This window comes from Athene noctua, chromosome 18 (genome assembly GCF_965140245.1).
Source record: "Athene noctua chromosome 18, bAthNoc1.hap1.1, whole genome shotgun sequence".
NCBI classification, from domain to species: domain Eukaryota; kingdom Metazoa; phylum Chordata; class Aves; order Strigiformes; family Strigidae; genus Athene; species Athene noctua.
The window spans coordinates 14275901-14289990 of record NC_134054.1 but is presented as its reverse complement, the minus strand read 5'-3'; the positions used below and the strand labels follow the sequence as shown (position 1 = coordinate 14289990).

The following is a 14090-nucleotide window of genomic DNA, read 5'->3' as shown; positions in this document are numbered from 1 at the left end:
GCTTTTTGGCGTTTCGGACTGGCCTGTCGGTGCTGCCAGCAGACCTGACGCATCAACACCACGCACACCTCCTGTCACAGCTGCCATGGCAATAGCCTACGTGCCAGTGCCCGTGAGGGATAGCGGCGTCGGCACACACGTGTGCTCGTTCAGGTCCCCAGTCCCACGTCGCGCCTCCCACCGCCGCGGCCTCGGCACCCTCAGCGCCGGCACGGGGGTCCCTGCCCCAGCACCCCGCAGCGCCGGCGCTGCCTCGCACCCGACTTCAGAGACGCGGCCGGTGACGGAGCCGCCGGGACGGCGCTGGGCTTGGGTATGTGGCAGAGGAAACCTGGGCTCGGTTCAGTTTCCATCTTGGCCAAATATGATGCACAAAGGCGGGTCTGTGCCAGCAGCTGCTGATGCTCCGGCTCCACCGGAGCCTCCGGCACACGACCAGCCCTGTTCGGAGGCTGGGATTTTCCACAGTCTCCCCAGACATAGCGACATGCTGCAGTGTCCTGGTACACTCGCAGCGGTTCCCGTTTCTGCTGCAGACACTCACGGCAGCGGCGTGTGGCACGGCCGCCCCGCAGCCGCCCGGCAAACCAGCAGCTCCGGGAGAAGCTGTGCTGAGGAAGCGGCGGCCGGGGCTAAGGGGGTGCCAGCCCCCCTGCGGGGTCCTGCTGCTGGGGTGACCACGCTCCAAAGGGACTGTGAGGTGCCAAAGGGGGGCTGGGGAAGGTTTCTCATCGCCGTTGCGGCACCAAGAGCTGGAAGGAGCCCGGGGCATCCTCCAGCTGCTGCTTGCGGGGCGCGGGGGCTGCAGCCAGCTCCCGTGTCCCACCACAACCGCTCACCCGAGGGACGAGGACCGATCCGGATGCAGGGACCCATCCAGCACCCATCGGTGCTCAGCCCCGGCACTCCCTGCTCGCCTCCACTTCCCCCTCCCCAGAGACCCCCGTGGCCCCACTGCCGTGCTCTACCGCACGCTCCCGTGCCCGGGGCAGGACACAGGGCAGCTTTGCAAGGGCTGGGGGACGAGGGGTCCCACCAGGCACCCACCTGCACCCGAGCACCGCACAGCACCCGAGCACCGGGCGAGGGACGCCCTGGGCAAGGTGATGGGCAGCTCCAAAGGCCCTGGGCCGCTCCGGCCCCACCACGGCTCCTGCGCTGCTCTCAGGCAGAGGTGGCAAGGGAAGGGCACGGCCCGACGCTCTGGGCTTGCGGTGCCCAACCAAGCAAACCCCGTGAGCCGGGAACCAGCTCCGGGATGAGGTAATCCGCCCGTCCTCCCCCGCGCCAGAGCCTGGCTGCGGGCAGGGTGACTCAAAGGCGCTTCTGGCCGGTGGCAGCGCCACGAGCCCTGGCACTGCCCTGAGCCAGCAGCCCGCGTCGCGGGCAGGGCCGGGCTGGAGCCGCGGGGCGAGCAGAGACGCTGCTCTGCTGCAGTGACGTGCTGGGCAGAGACCCCGGCCCCGCTGCCAGCAGCAGGAACCGGCCGCGGTTCCCCGGGAGAAACCTCTCGGCCGTGGCGGGACTGGGCACGTCCCCCTCTGGCTGCAGAGGTGTCCCCCCAGCAGCAGAGAGCCCGCGGGACACGGCCACGGCCGGGCTGCACCAACCCACTGGCCAGCCCCAGGGTGGGGAACGTGTCCCCGGCCACCACCCGCTGCCTCCCCTCAGGCCGCGGGTCCCGGCCGATGGCACCGGGGCTGTGCCAGGGCAGCCCCACGGCGCCCAGGCCCGAGGAGCCCTGGCCAGAGCTGCCCAGCCCCGCGGAGCCGCAGCCCCGGAGGAACCCCTCCGAAACTGAAGTCTCCTGGAATGAAAGTTTATTTATCTGTTTAATTAAGATGTGTTCACCAGGCGCACAGACCCCGTTCCATCTGTCTCACTTACAGCCGCGTCCCAGTAAAATTAAACCTAATAAATATCAGACGAGGGAAAGCAAAGGGCACATGTAAGATATATGATCAAAGGCAGAAGTTGCACAGGGCTGCAGTTCTAAGCACATCTTTCTCTCTGCCCTTCGGGGATGGGTTGGCGATGCGCTCCCATGCACAGGATGGGGCTGGCTTTCCTTCAAATCAGCACTATTTTCATTTTTTATTTATTTTAAATGAACCCTTGAGGGCTCCTTGGTTTTGTTTTCTGGAAGAGGGAGAGCAACATGGCACCAGGACAGGACCAGCTTCGGCCGCTGGTCCGGGGCCCAGGAGGTGCCTGGAGCCGAGGGGCAGAGCCTATGCCGGGCGGCTGATGGGCGCTCGCCCCCGAACCGCCGAGGGGACCCGCTGGGGACAGCACAACGCTTTGTTCTGCTCCCAGGTGGCCAGAATGTACCAGCCACGCGTGGTCAGGAGCTGGCCCGGTGGCAGGGACCCACCCAGGGTGGCCAGTGCGGCGCTGCCGGCTCCCGCTCCCCAGCAGATGCCAGAACCGCCGGGCGCCCGGCTCCCCTCCCAGGCACAATCGCCTCCACCGTTGGGAAACTTCATTTTGGAAGGAGGGCTCCGAGCCCCGAGGCTCTGGCCAGCGCCGTGCGCGGGCCGGCCGCGTGGCTCAGCTACGGCGCGTCCCCCGACCCAGGCGCCGAGGGGCCCCCGCGCACGTTGCACCAAGCGCCCGAGCACACGCCAGACCCGCTGCCTGCCGGGGGCTGCCCCAACGCCCCCCCCAGAGCCCCGAGTCCCCTCCCCGCGGGACGCAGGGAAATGGCAGCCCCCAGCGCCAGCCCCCAGCCCCTCCCGGCGCAGGGACCTGCCGTGGGGATGCAACGCACGACGGCGGGAGGGCCGCATGCCCCAGGCCTGCAAGCGCCCGGCGCTTAACGGGACCCCCGTGGCACCCCCAGCATACTCCACAGCGCAAAGCCAGGGCGTGAGCCCGGACGGTGCCGCTCGGGAGAGCTGCCCACAGGGGACGTGGGCCAGGCCAGGGCGCAGCCGCTGAGCGAGGACCAGGGAGGTTGGGTGCCCCCCCTCACCGCGGGGTCGCCTCGTGAGCGCAGCGCCGGCGCCCCACGGTACCCAGGGAGCGGGGCACCCGTCTAGTCCTCTCCTCCCACCCACTCCAGAATGCCCCCAAGCCACGGCATTCATTAATTAAAAGCTCATTAGTAGTTAATCATAGACATAAAGCAATTAGATGAAGATGCTGACAGGTCTGAGCTGCTGTTAAAGGAGGGGAAGGTCCCGCGCCCCCCCTTGGCCTGGCCACGGGGATTGCCCCAGCTGGGCACAGACCAGGACAGCGGGAAGGGACGGGCAGAGGCAACAGGCGAGGGCAGCGTGTGCCAGCGGGCCCTGCCCATCGCCCCGGCCACCCCACGCCATTGCGGTGCCGCTGCTCCTCCTGCCCCAGCTGCCCCGGCCCTGCTCTGCAGGAGCAGCACCAGGGTTTCCTGGGACGGGACTGGCAGCGGGACGCCTCTCCAGCGTGTGACGGGCAGCGAGGAGCGGGGGGCCACGGGGGCTGCACAGGCTGAGCCTTCCGAAGCAGCCAGGTCCCCCAGCTGCGGGACCTGCGGGCACAGACCCCCCCGCAGCGGCACCAGCACAGGCCCAAGCGCTTCCTCCTGCTCCCGCTCGGCCAGCCCTGGCCGTGCCGCGGCTCCCGCCCGGCGCAGCTCACCGGGCTCCCCGCACACCCCGACCCTGCAGGCGCCCGCACGCCACTCAGCTTCCTGCTGTCTTGCTCCATCTCTACAACACAGATGTGGTTTAAACTAACTGCAGGCATTAAGCTTCCTCTCTCTTCCTCTGCTCCTCCATCCTCCTCCTCCTCTAGCGGCTCTCGGGGCGTCACCAGAGCCCCCACCTGCTCTGAATTCCCAAAGAAGCTGGAAATTGTCCCAGCCCCCCTGTGCCATCCCAGCGCTCTCGCTGCTGCCCCAGATCCTGACTCTGTCCCCCGCTGCTGCCTCCCTGACGGCCACAGCGGCCGGGAGGTGCCAGGTCCCAGGTGGGGGGGTGATGTCAGCACCGGGTGTGACATCCCCGGGTGAGGAGGGGACGGGGACCAACACGCCGTAAGTATCCGCGACAGCAGCTGTGATGGTGAGAAGGGAGGAGAAATGCAGAGAAACACATGAAAGTTTAATGGGATTTAGGGAAAAACCACCTCACTGAAACTTTCCTCGCCGGCTGCAGAGGGGGACAGGACAGGGACTGGGAGACGCTTCAACCTCCAGCCAGAGCTGCCAGCGCCACGCAGAGCCGGACGTCCCCGGGACGCCCCACTGCCCCCGGGCCAGCCCTCCCCACGAAGCACCTCGGGACCCTCAGTGCCCCCCACAACACAGAGCCGGGGCTGCAGCCGTCCTCGAGACACGCGAGCAGGGACGCCCGTGTCCCCCCGGCACGAGCAAACGGTGCAGAGGCACCTCCCGGTAACCGGCCACGTCCGAGCTCTGGGCTCACTGCGGGACACGCGGCAGCTCCCGCGGGGACACGGTTGACGCCTGCGGTCGGGCAGGACGAGCAGGAGCTCGTCCCTGCAGAGCGCCTGGCTTCTCGCCTTCAGTCGGCGTGGCCCTTCCTAAAGCCCTTTCACTTGACAAAATATTTACATGAAACGGCAATTAGGCTCCCTAGGTTTAATGAGAATTAACGTGCAGGCAGCAGAACTGTGGCGGAGCAGATGCTGCCGAGCACCTTGAGCTCCCGGGCCGGGCGGGCGCCCGCAGCCGCGGCGGGTAAATCAGCGTCACCGCAGGGCCCGACGCGGGAGCGACGGCCGGCGACGCAAGTGCAGACCCAGGGACCCGACACGCTGCATTCCCAGAGCCCCCCTTCCCCGAGAGCAGACCTGCTGCCCAATGAGGGGTTCCAAAGGAAACGTACCCCCCCGGCCCGGGCTGGTGCAATGCTGCCCGTCGGCCTCGCAGGCTGCAGCGGGGGGGCTCGGGCAGCCCTGGGGGGGCTCGGGCAGCCCGGGGGGTGCCAGGGCAAGGGGCAACACAGGACGGTTGAGGCCGGCCGTGGGGGCAGCACATCCCCGAGCAGGGGCGAGGGCAGGGGCACGCGTGGCACTGCCGGATCCGGGCACAGGGGCCACCGGGAGCGGCAGACGGGTGACGTGGGCAGAGGGGGAGCACGGGGCAGGAGGTGCTCTGGAAGCAGACACTCAATCCTCATTATAAGGCTTTTTAAATGCACAGACAGGATATTAGCGTTTAAACAGGCTCTAGGACTCCAGGGCAAACTTTAAAAATCATAATATTTATAGAACCCTCCTTCCACTCGCCCCACATGCTCTTTATTTCGCCTGCAATTACTGCTAATTTGAAGACATTTTGCTTTGGCGTCTCAGCCTGTTGCGGTGCCGATTGCCGAGCCGCCCGCTGCCGCCGCAGCGCTCCCCGCAGTGCTCCCGACGGCGGCCACGCTCCCGCCACGCAGGGAAACCGAACCCTCCGCTTCCTCCCACGCTCGCGACGGAGAGACGCCCGCCGTGCCAAGAAATGACGCTGAGCCGCTCTGCGGGAGCGGGGGCCCTCGCCCAGCCCCTCTCCCGGCAGGGCTGGGGGGGCCGCTGTGCCCGGCGCGATGCCGGGACCCGGCCGGCCCGGGCTTGCTGGGCACGTGCACGGCGCGGGACGGGGAAAGGGGGGGACCCTGGAGCCAAGGCGCTGCGGGGAGCCGTGCTTGGGGCTCCCCGGGGACAGGCACCCCGGCACTGCCGCCCGGTGCCCCACACCGGCTGCGGCTCCGCGAAGCCGCAAGCGGAAGCTCCGGCGCGGTTTGACCCCACGGCCCCGGCGGCTCACTACGGCCCTGGGCGGAATTAACGCCAGGGCGGGAGGAGGCTGCGAGCGCCCACGGGCCGGCGGGGATCGGCGCCCGCACCCGGGTCTCTCATGACAAAGCACCTTACGCCTGAAAGCGGCTTCCCTGAGAAACAATGAATTGGCATTATCCTCCTCCTCCCCCCTGGCTACGCTCCTTGCTCCGAAATCCAGGGGAGCGGGTAACCCCCCCAAAGGGCTGCCACAGCCCCCCCGGCCCCCCGCCAGCTCGGGCAGCCCCGAGGGAGCAGGAGCAGGAGTGGGGGGGTGGAAGGAGATGGTGCCACTGCCTTAAGCCCCAGTTGGTGGCTGGGATGCCACGGGGACGGTGCAGACCTGAGGCTTAGCCCAGCTCCTGCACCTCTGGGGAGGGCACGGGGCCCCCCGGGAGGCTGCTGGCCCCTGCCTCCGTCCCCAACTCCTGTGCTCGCCGTCCCCGTCGCCCCCGGAGAGGAGCTCGCACCCGCACCCAACGTCCCGTCCCCGAGCAAAGTGCCTGGACAGACCCCTCACGGCCCCCTCCTCTCTCACAGCCCTTGGGATGGCCGGGGGGGGTCTCAGCCGGGCCCCCACCAGCCATCCCCCCCGATGGCTCCACAGCTCCGCGCGTGCAGAGAGAGCCCGAGCCCCTGCAGAGCCCAACCCTCGCCCCCAGCCGTGCCCCCCAGCTCCGGGCTCAGCGGGGGATGACGAGACAGCACCGTGTGGGGCTCCGAACCCCCCAAACAGGGACTGCGGTGCCGCAGAGCAGCCTCGGGGTCCTGCACGGGCCCCCCCTTAGCAACCTCAGCCACCAACTTCAATCGTGGGATACAAGCATGGGGGCCACCCCACAAACACCCTCCGGACCCTGGGTGGGCACCCACAGGTTGGCTGCGGCCCCACAGCCCCCCCGGCACAGCCCCCCAGGCTCCGGCACCCACCACTCAGCACCCCGGCGCAGGGACGGCGCAGGGTGTGGGGGGGTTTCTGGGCCGCTGCCCCGCTCCTGCCCAGCGCCAGGCCTGGCTCCGGCATCGCAGCCCGGCCCCTGCCCGCAAGCCGTGGGGCAGCGGGTGCCTCGCCGGAGCGGGAAAGCTCTCCCTGGCCCGCGGCCCCGCTGCGATGCAGAACGGCAGCAAGAAAAGACCCCGAGCAAAACCCCGGCAGGGAGGGAGGGGAAATGCCCACCCTTGGCGGTGGTACCTACCCAAAAATACATCATCATGTCGGCGGCGGGGCGCTGAGCAGCTCCACGGGAGGGTGCTGGGCTGTGCTGGGCGCTGCTCCTCCTGGCTGGGCTCTCCCCTGGGGCGCTGGCCGTCCGGCTCCAGCACCACGGGCCGGCGCAGCCGGGTGCCCGGCACGCTCGCCCCCTCCCCGGCGCAGCCCGGTCACTCGCCGCGGGCCACCGACATGCTGCTGCTGGGCGGACGCGGGGGCAGCCCCGGGCGGGCAGCGGGGCAGGGGCTTGTTCACCCCGGGGGGGGCAAAAAACCCCAGACGGGAGAGGGAGGGATAAAAATGAAATCCTCTGGTGTCTTTGAGAGCCGAGGGAGCGTGCGAGGGGCAGCCGGAGCACCGGGGCAGGGGGCCGGGGCGCGAGGGTGGCGGCAGCGGCAGCGTGGGCTCGGCGCGGACACTCCGAGGAGCCGATGTCCTGCCTCAGCATTTTTCAAGCCATCCTGTCAATAAGGGACTCGGCCGCGCTCGCCGTTAACCTGCGAGGTGCCAGCCGGCTGCCGGCACCCCCCGCCGCACCGCCCGCTCCCCAGCGCTGCTCCCCGCCGGCCGGGCTGCTCGGCTGTTTGGGGGGGGGGGGTGTTTTGGGGGGAGCATCCTCTGCTTTGTAGGATGCGGCTGCTGTGGCCTGAGGGGGGGCAGAGCCAGCAGCCCCCCAGTACGCCGGAGCAGTGGGGATGGTCCCTGCACGAGCCGGCAGCCCGGGACGTGGCCACGGCTCCGCACGAGCAGGACACCCCGAAAATCCCCCCCCAGTGGCTGGGGGGAGACCCTGGCCCCCAGGAAAGAGCCGCGGGGCCGGCCGAGATCCCGCACGGGAGGCGGGGGGAGCGCTGGCTGCAGGGGGGGTCACGGTGGCAGCGGGGTCCCGGGGCGAGACGGAGCTTCCCTGTGGGGAGCAGGACCCCGGCCCCCCCAGCACGGCGGCTCGGCTCCGCAGGCACTAAATCTCCCGTCCTCCTGGGGCCCCCGGGAGCGAGGGGACCGTGGGCGCTGAACCAGACGCGGGAGCAAGGGAATAAATAAGAATAAGGGAGGGCACAGGAGCGAGAGGGGTGGCAGCTCGGTCTCTGGGGCCCAGCTGGCTCTGACATCTCCAGCCCCATAATCATATTCAAAGCAGCGCTGGGCTGAGGCATTTCTCCTCCAGCACAGCAATAAAAGAAAGCAACACTCTCAATAATTCAGCACTAGGAGAGGGTGATAAAGCAGACGAGCCACCACTGCAGGCAGCTGGGGCGGGGGGCTTCCCACTCCCTCTTATATCTCGGTGATCAAAACCCTCTCCTCTTTCTCCGTGCCCTGCCAGCACAGCCCCAGCCCCAGCCCCGGGCGGCGGCACCCCCCCACAGGGGCCTGGGGCAGAGCGGCCCGATGCAGCGGAATAACCCCCCCATCGCCATGCCAGGCAAACCCTGGGGGGCTGGGGGGCAGTGGGAGCACCTCCCCAGCTCGGCTCCCCGGCCCAGCTCTTTTCCCAGCGCTGTTTCTCCTTCTCCCGCTCCAGCACCCCCAGTCCCGGGTCCACGCACGCCCCTCGCCCCGGGGGGCCGCAGCCAACAGCCCCCGTCACCCCGCAGCCACGTCCCAACTCTCCCACCCAAACGGGGCGCCGGGGGCCGCTCAGCCACGGGACACCGGCCCCGCTGCCGCCTCCCCTCCGCCGCAGGACGCATCTCCTCACCAAACAACCGTGCGGCCACGGCCTGGTGAGACCCAGGCGCCCGCAGCCCCGGGCGCCCGCCGGGGTGGCACCACCCGTCCCCCACGTGCAGCGGGACGCCGGGAGGGAGCGAAGCCCTCGCTTCGGCACAGGGAGTGAGTTGCAAAGACACCGGCACGGACGCGAATGCCAGAGGTGGGGGCGAGCCCCGGGCCCGCGGGGAGCTCCCTGCCTGTCACCAAAGCACCGAGCTGCAGCTCCCTGCTCCCGGCCCCGCTGCCGCCAACCGGCCCCCCCAGGCTCACACCCACAGCCCAGCCTTCGTCCCGTTAGTCCTGGCTCCTGGCTCGTGCTGCTGGCGAGCCCAGTCCCCACCCCAGCCCCTTCCAGCGGCTCCTTTCCCACATTTCTCACAGCGTCTCAGGACCCTTCTGGACCACAACACCCTCCCAGTGGGTCACCTTCATCCTCGTTCTGCTGCTGTCAGAGACAGGAGCACTCCCCCCCCCCACTCCAACACCTCTCCCCTCCATCACTTCTGCAGGGTGACAACTCTGGGTGCCTCGGTCACCCCCCGTCCGCCCACTGCACAGGTGCCTCCGGGCCAGCGCACAGAGCGATGGACACACCGGCACCTGCACCCCAGCCCCGTGTCTTATCTCCGCTCCTCCGCTTCCCTGGCCTAGACCGGGGGGAGCACGGGGGCTGTGCTGTACCTAGCAGGATGGACCTTCGGGGGTGTCGTCCCCGCTCCATCCCCTGGGGACACACGGCCTGGCCCCCCCATCATCTGCACGAGCCATCGCCTGCCCAGGCTGGGTCTCAGCCCAGGGGACACTGAGCTGGTGTGACACGGCACAGGCTGCAGGACCCCGGGGACAAACATCCCCCCCCGCAGTGGGCAACTGCCAGGTCTGGGCCAGGACCCAGGGGCCAGCGCCACCCCGGGAAGGGCCGGGTCCCCTCAGCAGGGCTGTTCCGGGAGCCGCACGGAGCACGGACAGACAGACAGCAACGTCAGCACACACGGACAGCTCACAGACACCGCGGCCGCGGCCCTCCTCACCCGGGACTCACTCCACTCACGTCACGCCTGTGCGGGGGCTCAGCGCCCGCGGGGTGCCGGGGGCCGCTGGCGGAGAGGAGCAGACAGGCAGCCTTCCTCCCGGCCCCCCCAGCGCCGCCAGACCCCCGAGCCGCGGGCAGGGGGTGCTGCCCTGTCCCACCCAGCCCCGCGCAGCGCAGGCAGCAGCCCCCGTCGCCGGCCCTACGCATGCAGGTCTCGGCATGCAGCGTCTAGCGCAGACCCCGGGGGAGCCCCCAGAGCAGCGGCTCCGGCTGCGCAGCCGAGGGGGCCCAGGAGCCGCGGGAGAGCCCCGGAGCAGCCCCTCGCCTCTCCACCCCTCAGAAGCAAACGCCTCGTACCTTTTATTCAGCCCAGCTCCTCCGGCGGTGCTCGCGCTGGGCTCTCTGAGAAAAGACAGGAAAGAGGAGGAAGAATTAAAATCAATGATCATCATCGCCAGCCCGCTCCCAGCCAACGCTGTTTCCTCAGCGACGGGCAGAACGTTCGGCAACGAGTACGAGCGCGAGCGTTGCCCTGGTTCAGGGCCGGCAGCCGGGCAGCGCCCGCCTGGGGTGACGGGAGCGGGGCCGGGACCTGCCTCCAGCTCTGCCGGCGCAGCCCGAACCCCAGCCGGCTCCTGCGGACCGCGGGCCCCCTCCCCGGCTGCCCCGGGGCTGGGCGAGCGCAGCCCGGCCCCGCACACAGCCCGCGGCTCGGCAGCGCTGGACAGGACGTCGCCGACGCGCCGGACACGCGGCCGGTTCGGTGTGTCCCGCGCCCTGGGCCCACCCCCAAGGGTGCTCCTGTGCTCCTGCCCGCCGGCAGCGCCCGGCCCTGTCCCTCGCTCCCAGCACGGTGCTACGGCCCCGCGAGGAACCAGCCCCGCAGCCCGCGGCTCCGCCGCCGCCGTCCCAGCTCCGGGCCCTGCTTGGGGAGTATCGCCAAATTTCAAAGAAAACTTCCTGAAAGCGGCACTTCAACTAATTGGCTTTTGCAACATTGCCAATGCAAATGTTCATAAATCATGTCAGACCCTCAAAAATAATGAGAACAGCTTATACATCACGAGAGGTTTTTAAAGAAGAGTAAGCGAGGGCTGTTTCTGTCTGCTAACCGCTTCTTCGGGGTCCTGGAGGTGTCGAGTCCCGCGGGCGCTCCCCGCCCGCCCGGGCCGGCAGCGACGGCTCCGCTGTAAGCACGGGAGCTGCCCGACCCCCGGCCCAGCGGCAGCCCCGGGGCACACGGGTGGGTGCAGGGACCCCGCTCCAGACCCCGGCCGGATCCCGGAGGTGCGGCCGCGCGCGGCGGCGGTGGCTGAGGGAGCGGAGCCGGTTCCCAGGCACTTCTGTTAGCAAACACGGCTCTTAGCCGCGCAGCAGGATAATCAATTATGGTAATTCCTGCCTCAATGAATCAGATTCATGGAGGAGCACAGCTCATTAGGCTGGTGCTGACTTCCATTAGTGCTCTTATGATAAAAACCCTCCAGAAAGCTCTCGCCCAGCCAGATGTGTTTTCCAGGCGCGGGGGTCTCCCCTCCCGGCCCCCCACACCCAGCCGCGGGGACGCCCCGGCAGAGCCTCGAGCCCTCCCGCGGGCTCGCTGGGCCTTGCCGAGGCGTCGCTCGCCAGGATCCGCGCCGGGAGACGGCGGCGCGGGAGCCGCCAACGCCAGCGTGTGCCACAGAAGGTTTGGGTGTGCTGGGAGCCCAGGCAGCCTGTTTGGCGATGAATAATTGAAGGACGCTCGCTCTCCTCGGGGAAGCACAAGTGATGGGTAAAATCTCATTTCCCAAACACATTTCCCAAGGAAGGCGCCTTCTCAGAAACTCCCCACAGCCGCTCCAGGCCCCGGCAGCGGGACGCGCCGCGCTCGCCTGAGCTCGCCGGGCCCAGCACCAGCCCAGCCACGACTCCCGGCGGCCCCGGGACGCTCGGCTGAACCCGCCGGGTCCTGCCGCCCGCGCCAGAGCGGGAGAGGCAAAGCCCCGGCAGAGCAGCGATGGGAGGTGGGCTCAGAGCAGCTCAGGGCGATGGGGGTCGGTGTTTTTGGGGGGATCTTGCCCCTGTCCCCCTTTCCCCGGCTGATCGGCTCCGGCCGGGGCCCCAGGCAGCCTCGCAGGCACCTGGAACAGACGAGCCCAGCAAAGCCCAACCCAGCTCAAACCCTCGGATCCGAAATGGGGTGAATGCACGGGGCCCCCAGGAATGCAGCCGGGCAGGTGCAGGGGGCCCCGCGGGTGCTGCACCCCAACACCCCCAGCTCCACCCTGCGGCTGCGGGTCAAACCCCGCGGCAGGCCGGGGCCACCCCCCGCCCCGCTGGGAAACTTTTCAGTAGTTTCTCAAAGTACGTTTTGACCCCCCCACCACTTCCCTCCACCAAAAATCCTAAATTAATTTTGCTTTTAATTAAATTCATTAGCAAAGATTATCTGGCTGAGGAAAAATAATATCCTGCCCCTCCCCCAGCAGCCCTCTCTATTTATATCCCCTATATACATAAGCAGCAGCGAATATTTCTTTATGGGCCATTAAAGGTTTAATGTTTAATTTATAACCACGTTCTCTGGCGGGCGGGATGGCCAGGCACAATGTCAACACTTTTAATTAAATGAGAAGGATTTTTTTTTTTTTTTTAACTAAAGATAAAACGCCCCGTTCCCAGCAGCTCCCGGAGGCGCGTGGCAGGGGCTGGGGCGTGGGGCTGGGATGTGTGTCGCTGCTGTCCGGCTGTGCCAGGGCGTGCCAGGGCTGTGCCAGGGCCAGGCCGTGCTGCCGGCCAGGAGCAGTGGGCAGGAGCCACCGGGGCTGCCACCAGGACGGCTTTGGGGCCGAGTGACCGCTCAGGAGAGGCCTCGAACCAGCGGCTCCAGGCCAGAGAGCACAAACCACTTCCCGGGGACAGTGACGGCACACGGCGCTGCCCCCTCTTTGGTAACCCTCTGCCAAATACCGCAGGCAGGGCGAGCAGGCAGGGTGTGCAGGCAGGGTGTGCAGGCAGGGTGTGCAGGCAGGGCGGGCAGGCAGGGCGAGCAGGCAGGGTGTGCAGGCAGGGCGGGCAGGCAGGGTGTGCAGGCAGGGCGGGCAGGCAGGGCAGGCAGGCAGGGCGGGCAGGCAGGGTGTGCAGGCAGGGTGTGCAGGCAGGGCGAGCAGGCAGGGCGGGCAGGCAGGGTGTGCAGGCAGGGCAGGCAGGCAGGGTGTGCAGGCAGGGTGTGCAGGCAGGGCAGGCAGGCAGGGTGTGCAGGCAGGGTGTGCAGGCAGGGCAGGCAGGCAGGGCGGGCAGGCAGGGTGTGCAGGCAGGGTGTGCAGGCAGGGCGCACCAGCAGGGCAACACCCACGCTGTCCGCAACTTCCCGGGCCGGGCAGGGTCCCAGCACAGGGCGGACCCCAGCTCCAGCCGCAGGGCCCTCGGGGGCAGGGGCCAGGGCTGCGGTGGGCGATGTTGGGCGACCGGCAGCTCCCCCCACCCAGGGATGACCGTCTCCTTCGGTGAGAGACAACCGGAGCCCACCAGCCCGACGGCGCGACCCGGGGAGCGCTCGGCACAGCCCCAGCTCCGGTTACCGAAACACCAGCTTGAGCGATTGCTGCGACCCCTTCAACCAAAATTCTCACGGCAACTCCCGCTCGCTCCCCGGCACTTCCTCCCGCCCGGCGACTGCAGCTCTCGCAGCGTCGCCACGTCCCCCGCCAGCGTGCCGCGCTCCCGACACGCACGTGGCGCCCGTGGAAGTCACCGGCAGAACCGCGTGGCACCCGCTGGCGGGGGCAGCGCCTCCGGAGGGGCCTGGTGTGCCCGGGTCATCCCGTTGCCAGCCCTCCCGTGTCAGACCCGGGGGCACAGGAGCGACGGGGGAGCCCGTGCGGGGCCGGACACCTCCCGGTGCTCCCCCAGCAGCGGCAGCCTCAGTCCTCGGCGGCGGGAGAGCGGAGCCCTTCCTGCCTGGAACCCGGAGAGGGGCAGCTCTGAGTAGGCAGGTTCCCATTAATGGAGTATTTCATCTTACGGGAGAGATTAAATCTCTGTACGGAGAAGCGTAGAAGAGCTGAATCAGCAGCTGGCGGGGGGGCGGCAGGTTCAGCCATAAGCATTTGGCTCCAGCACAGCTCTTGGGCGCTTCACCCTCCTGCGGCCACGCTCCGCCAGGCAGCGCCCGGCCCCGCACCCTTGTCCCCGCCACGGCGAGCGCCGGGCTGGCCAGAGGAGCCGCAGCCAGCACGGGTGGTGGACGGGACCCCCCGGCCCCCTCGTGCCGCTGGCAGCCCTACGCCAGTCCTCTGCGGGGCACCGAGCGGGCCCAGCACCCTGCGGCACTGGTGAGCTTCCTCCCTCCCTCCCTCGTCATCCTCGGCACAGCACGGA

The 14090-nt window shown here is 68.6% G+C and overlaps 1 protein-coding gene across 3 annotated transcripts in view; it reads right to left on the bottom strand.

The window, feature by feature from the left end:
- Positions 1–14090, bottom strand: part of RBFOX3 (RNA binding fox-1 homolog 3) — a 125163-nt gene that overhangs the window by 22362 nt on the left and 88711 nt on the right. For all 3 annotated transcript variants that reach the window (XM_074921644.1, XM_074921646.1, XM_074921645.1), the window contains exon 3: positions 10086–10130. The gene's annotated coding sequence lies outside the window, so the exon portion shown is untranslated. The remainder of the gene's footprint in view (positions 1–10085; positions 10131–14090) is intronic.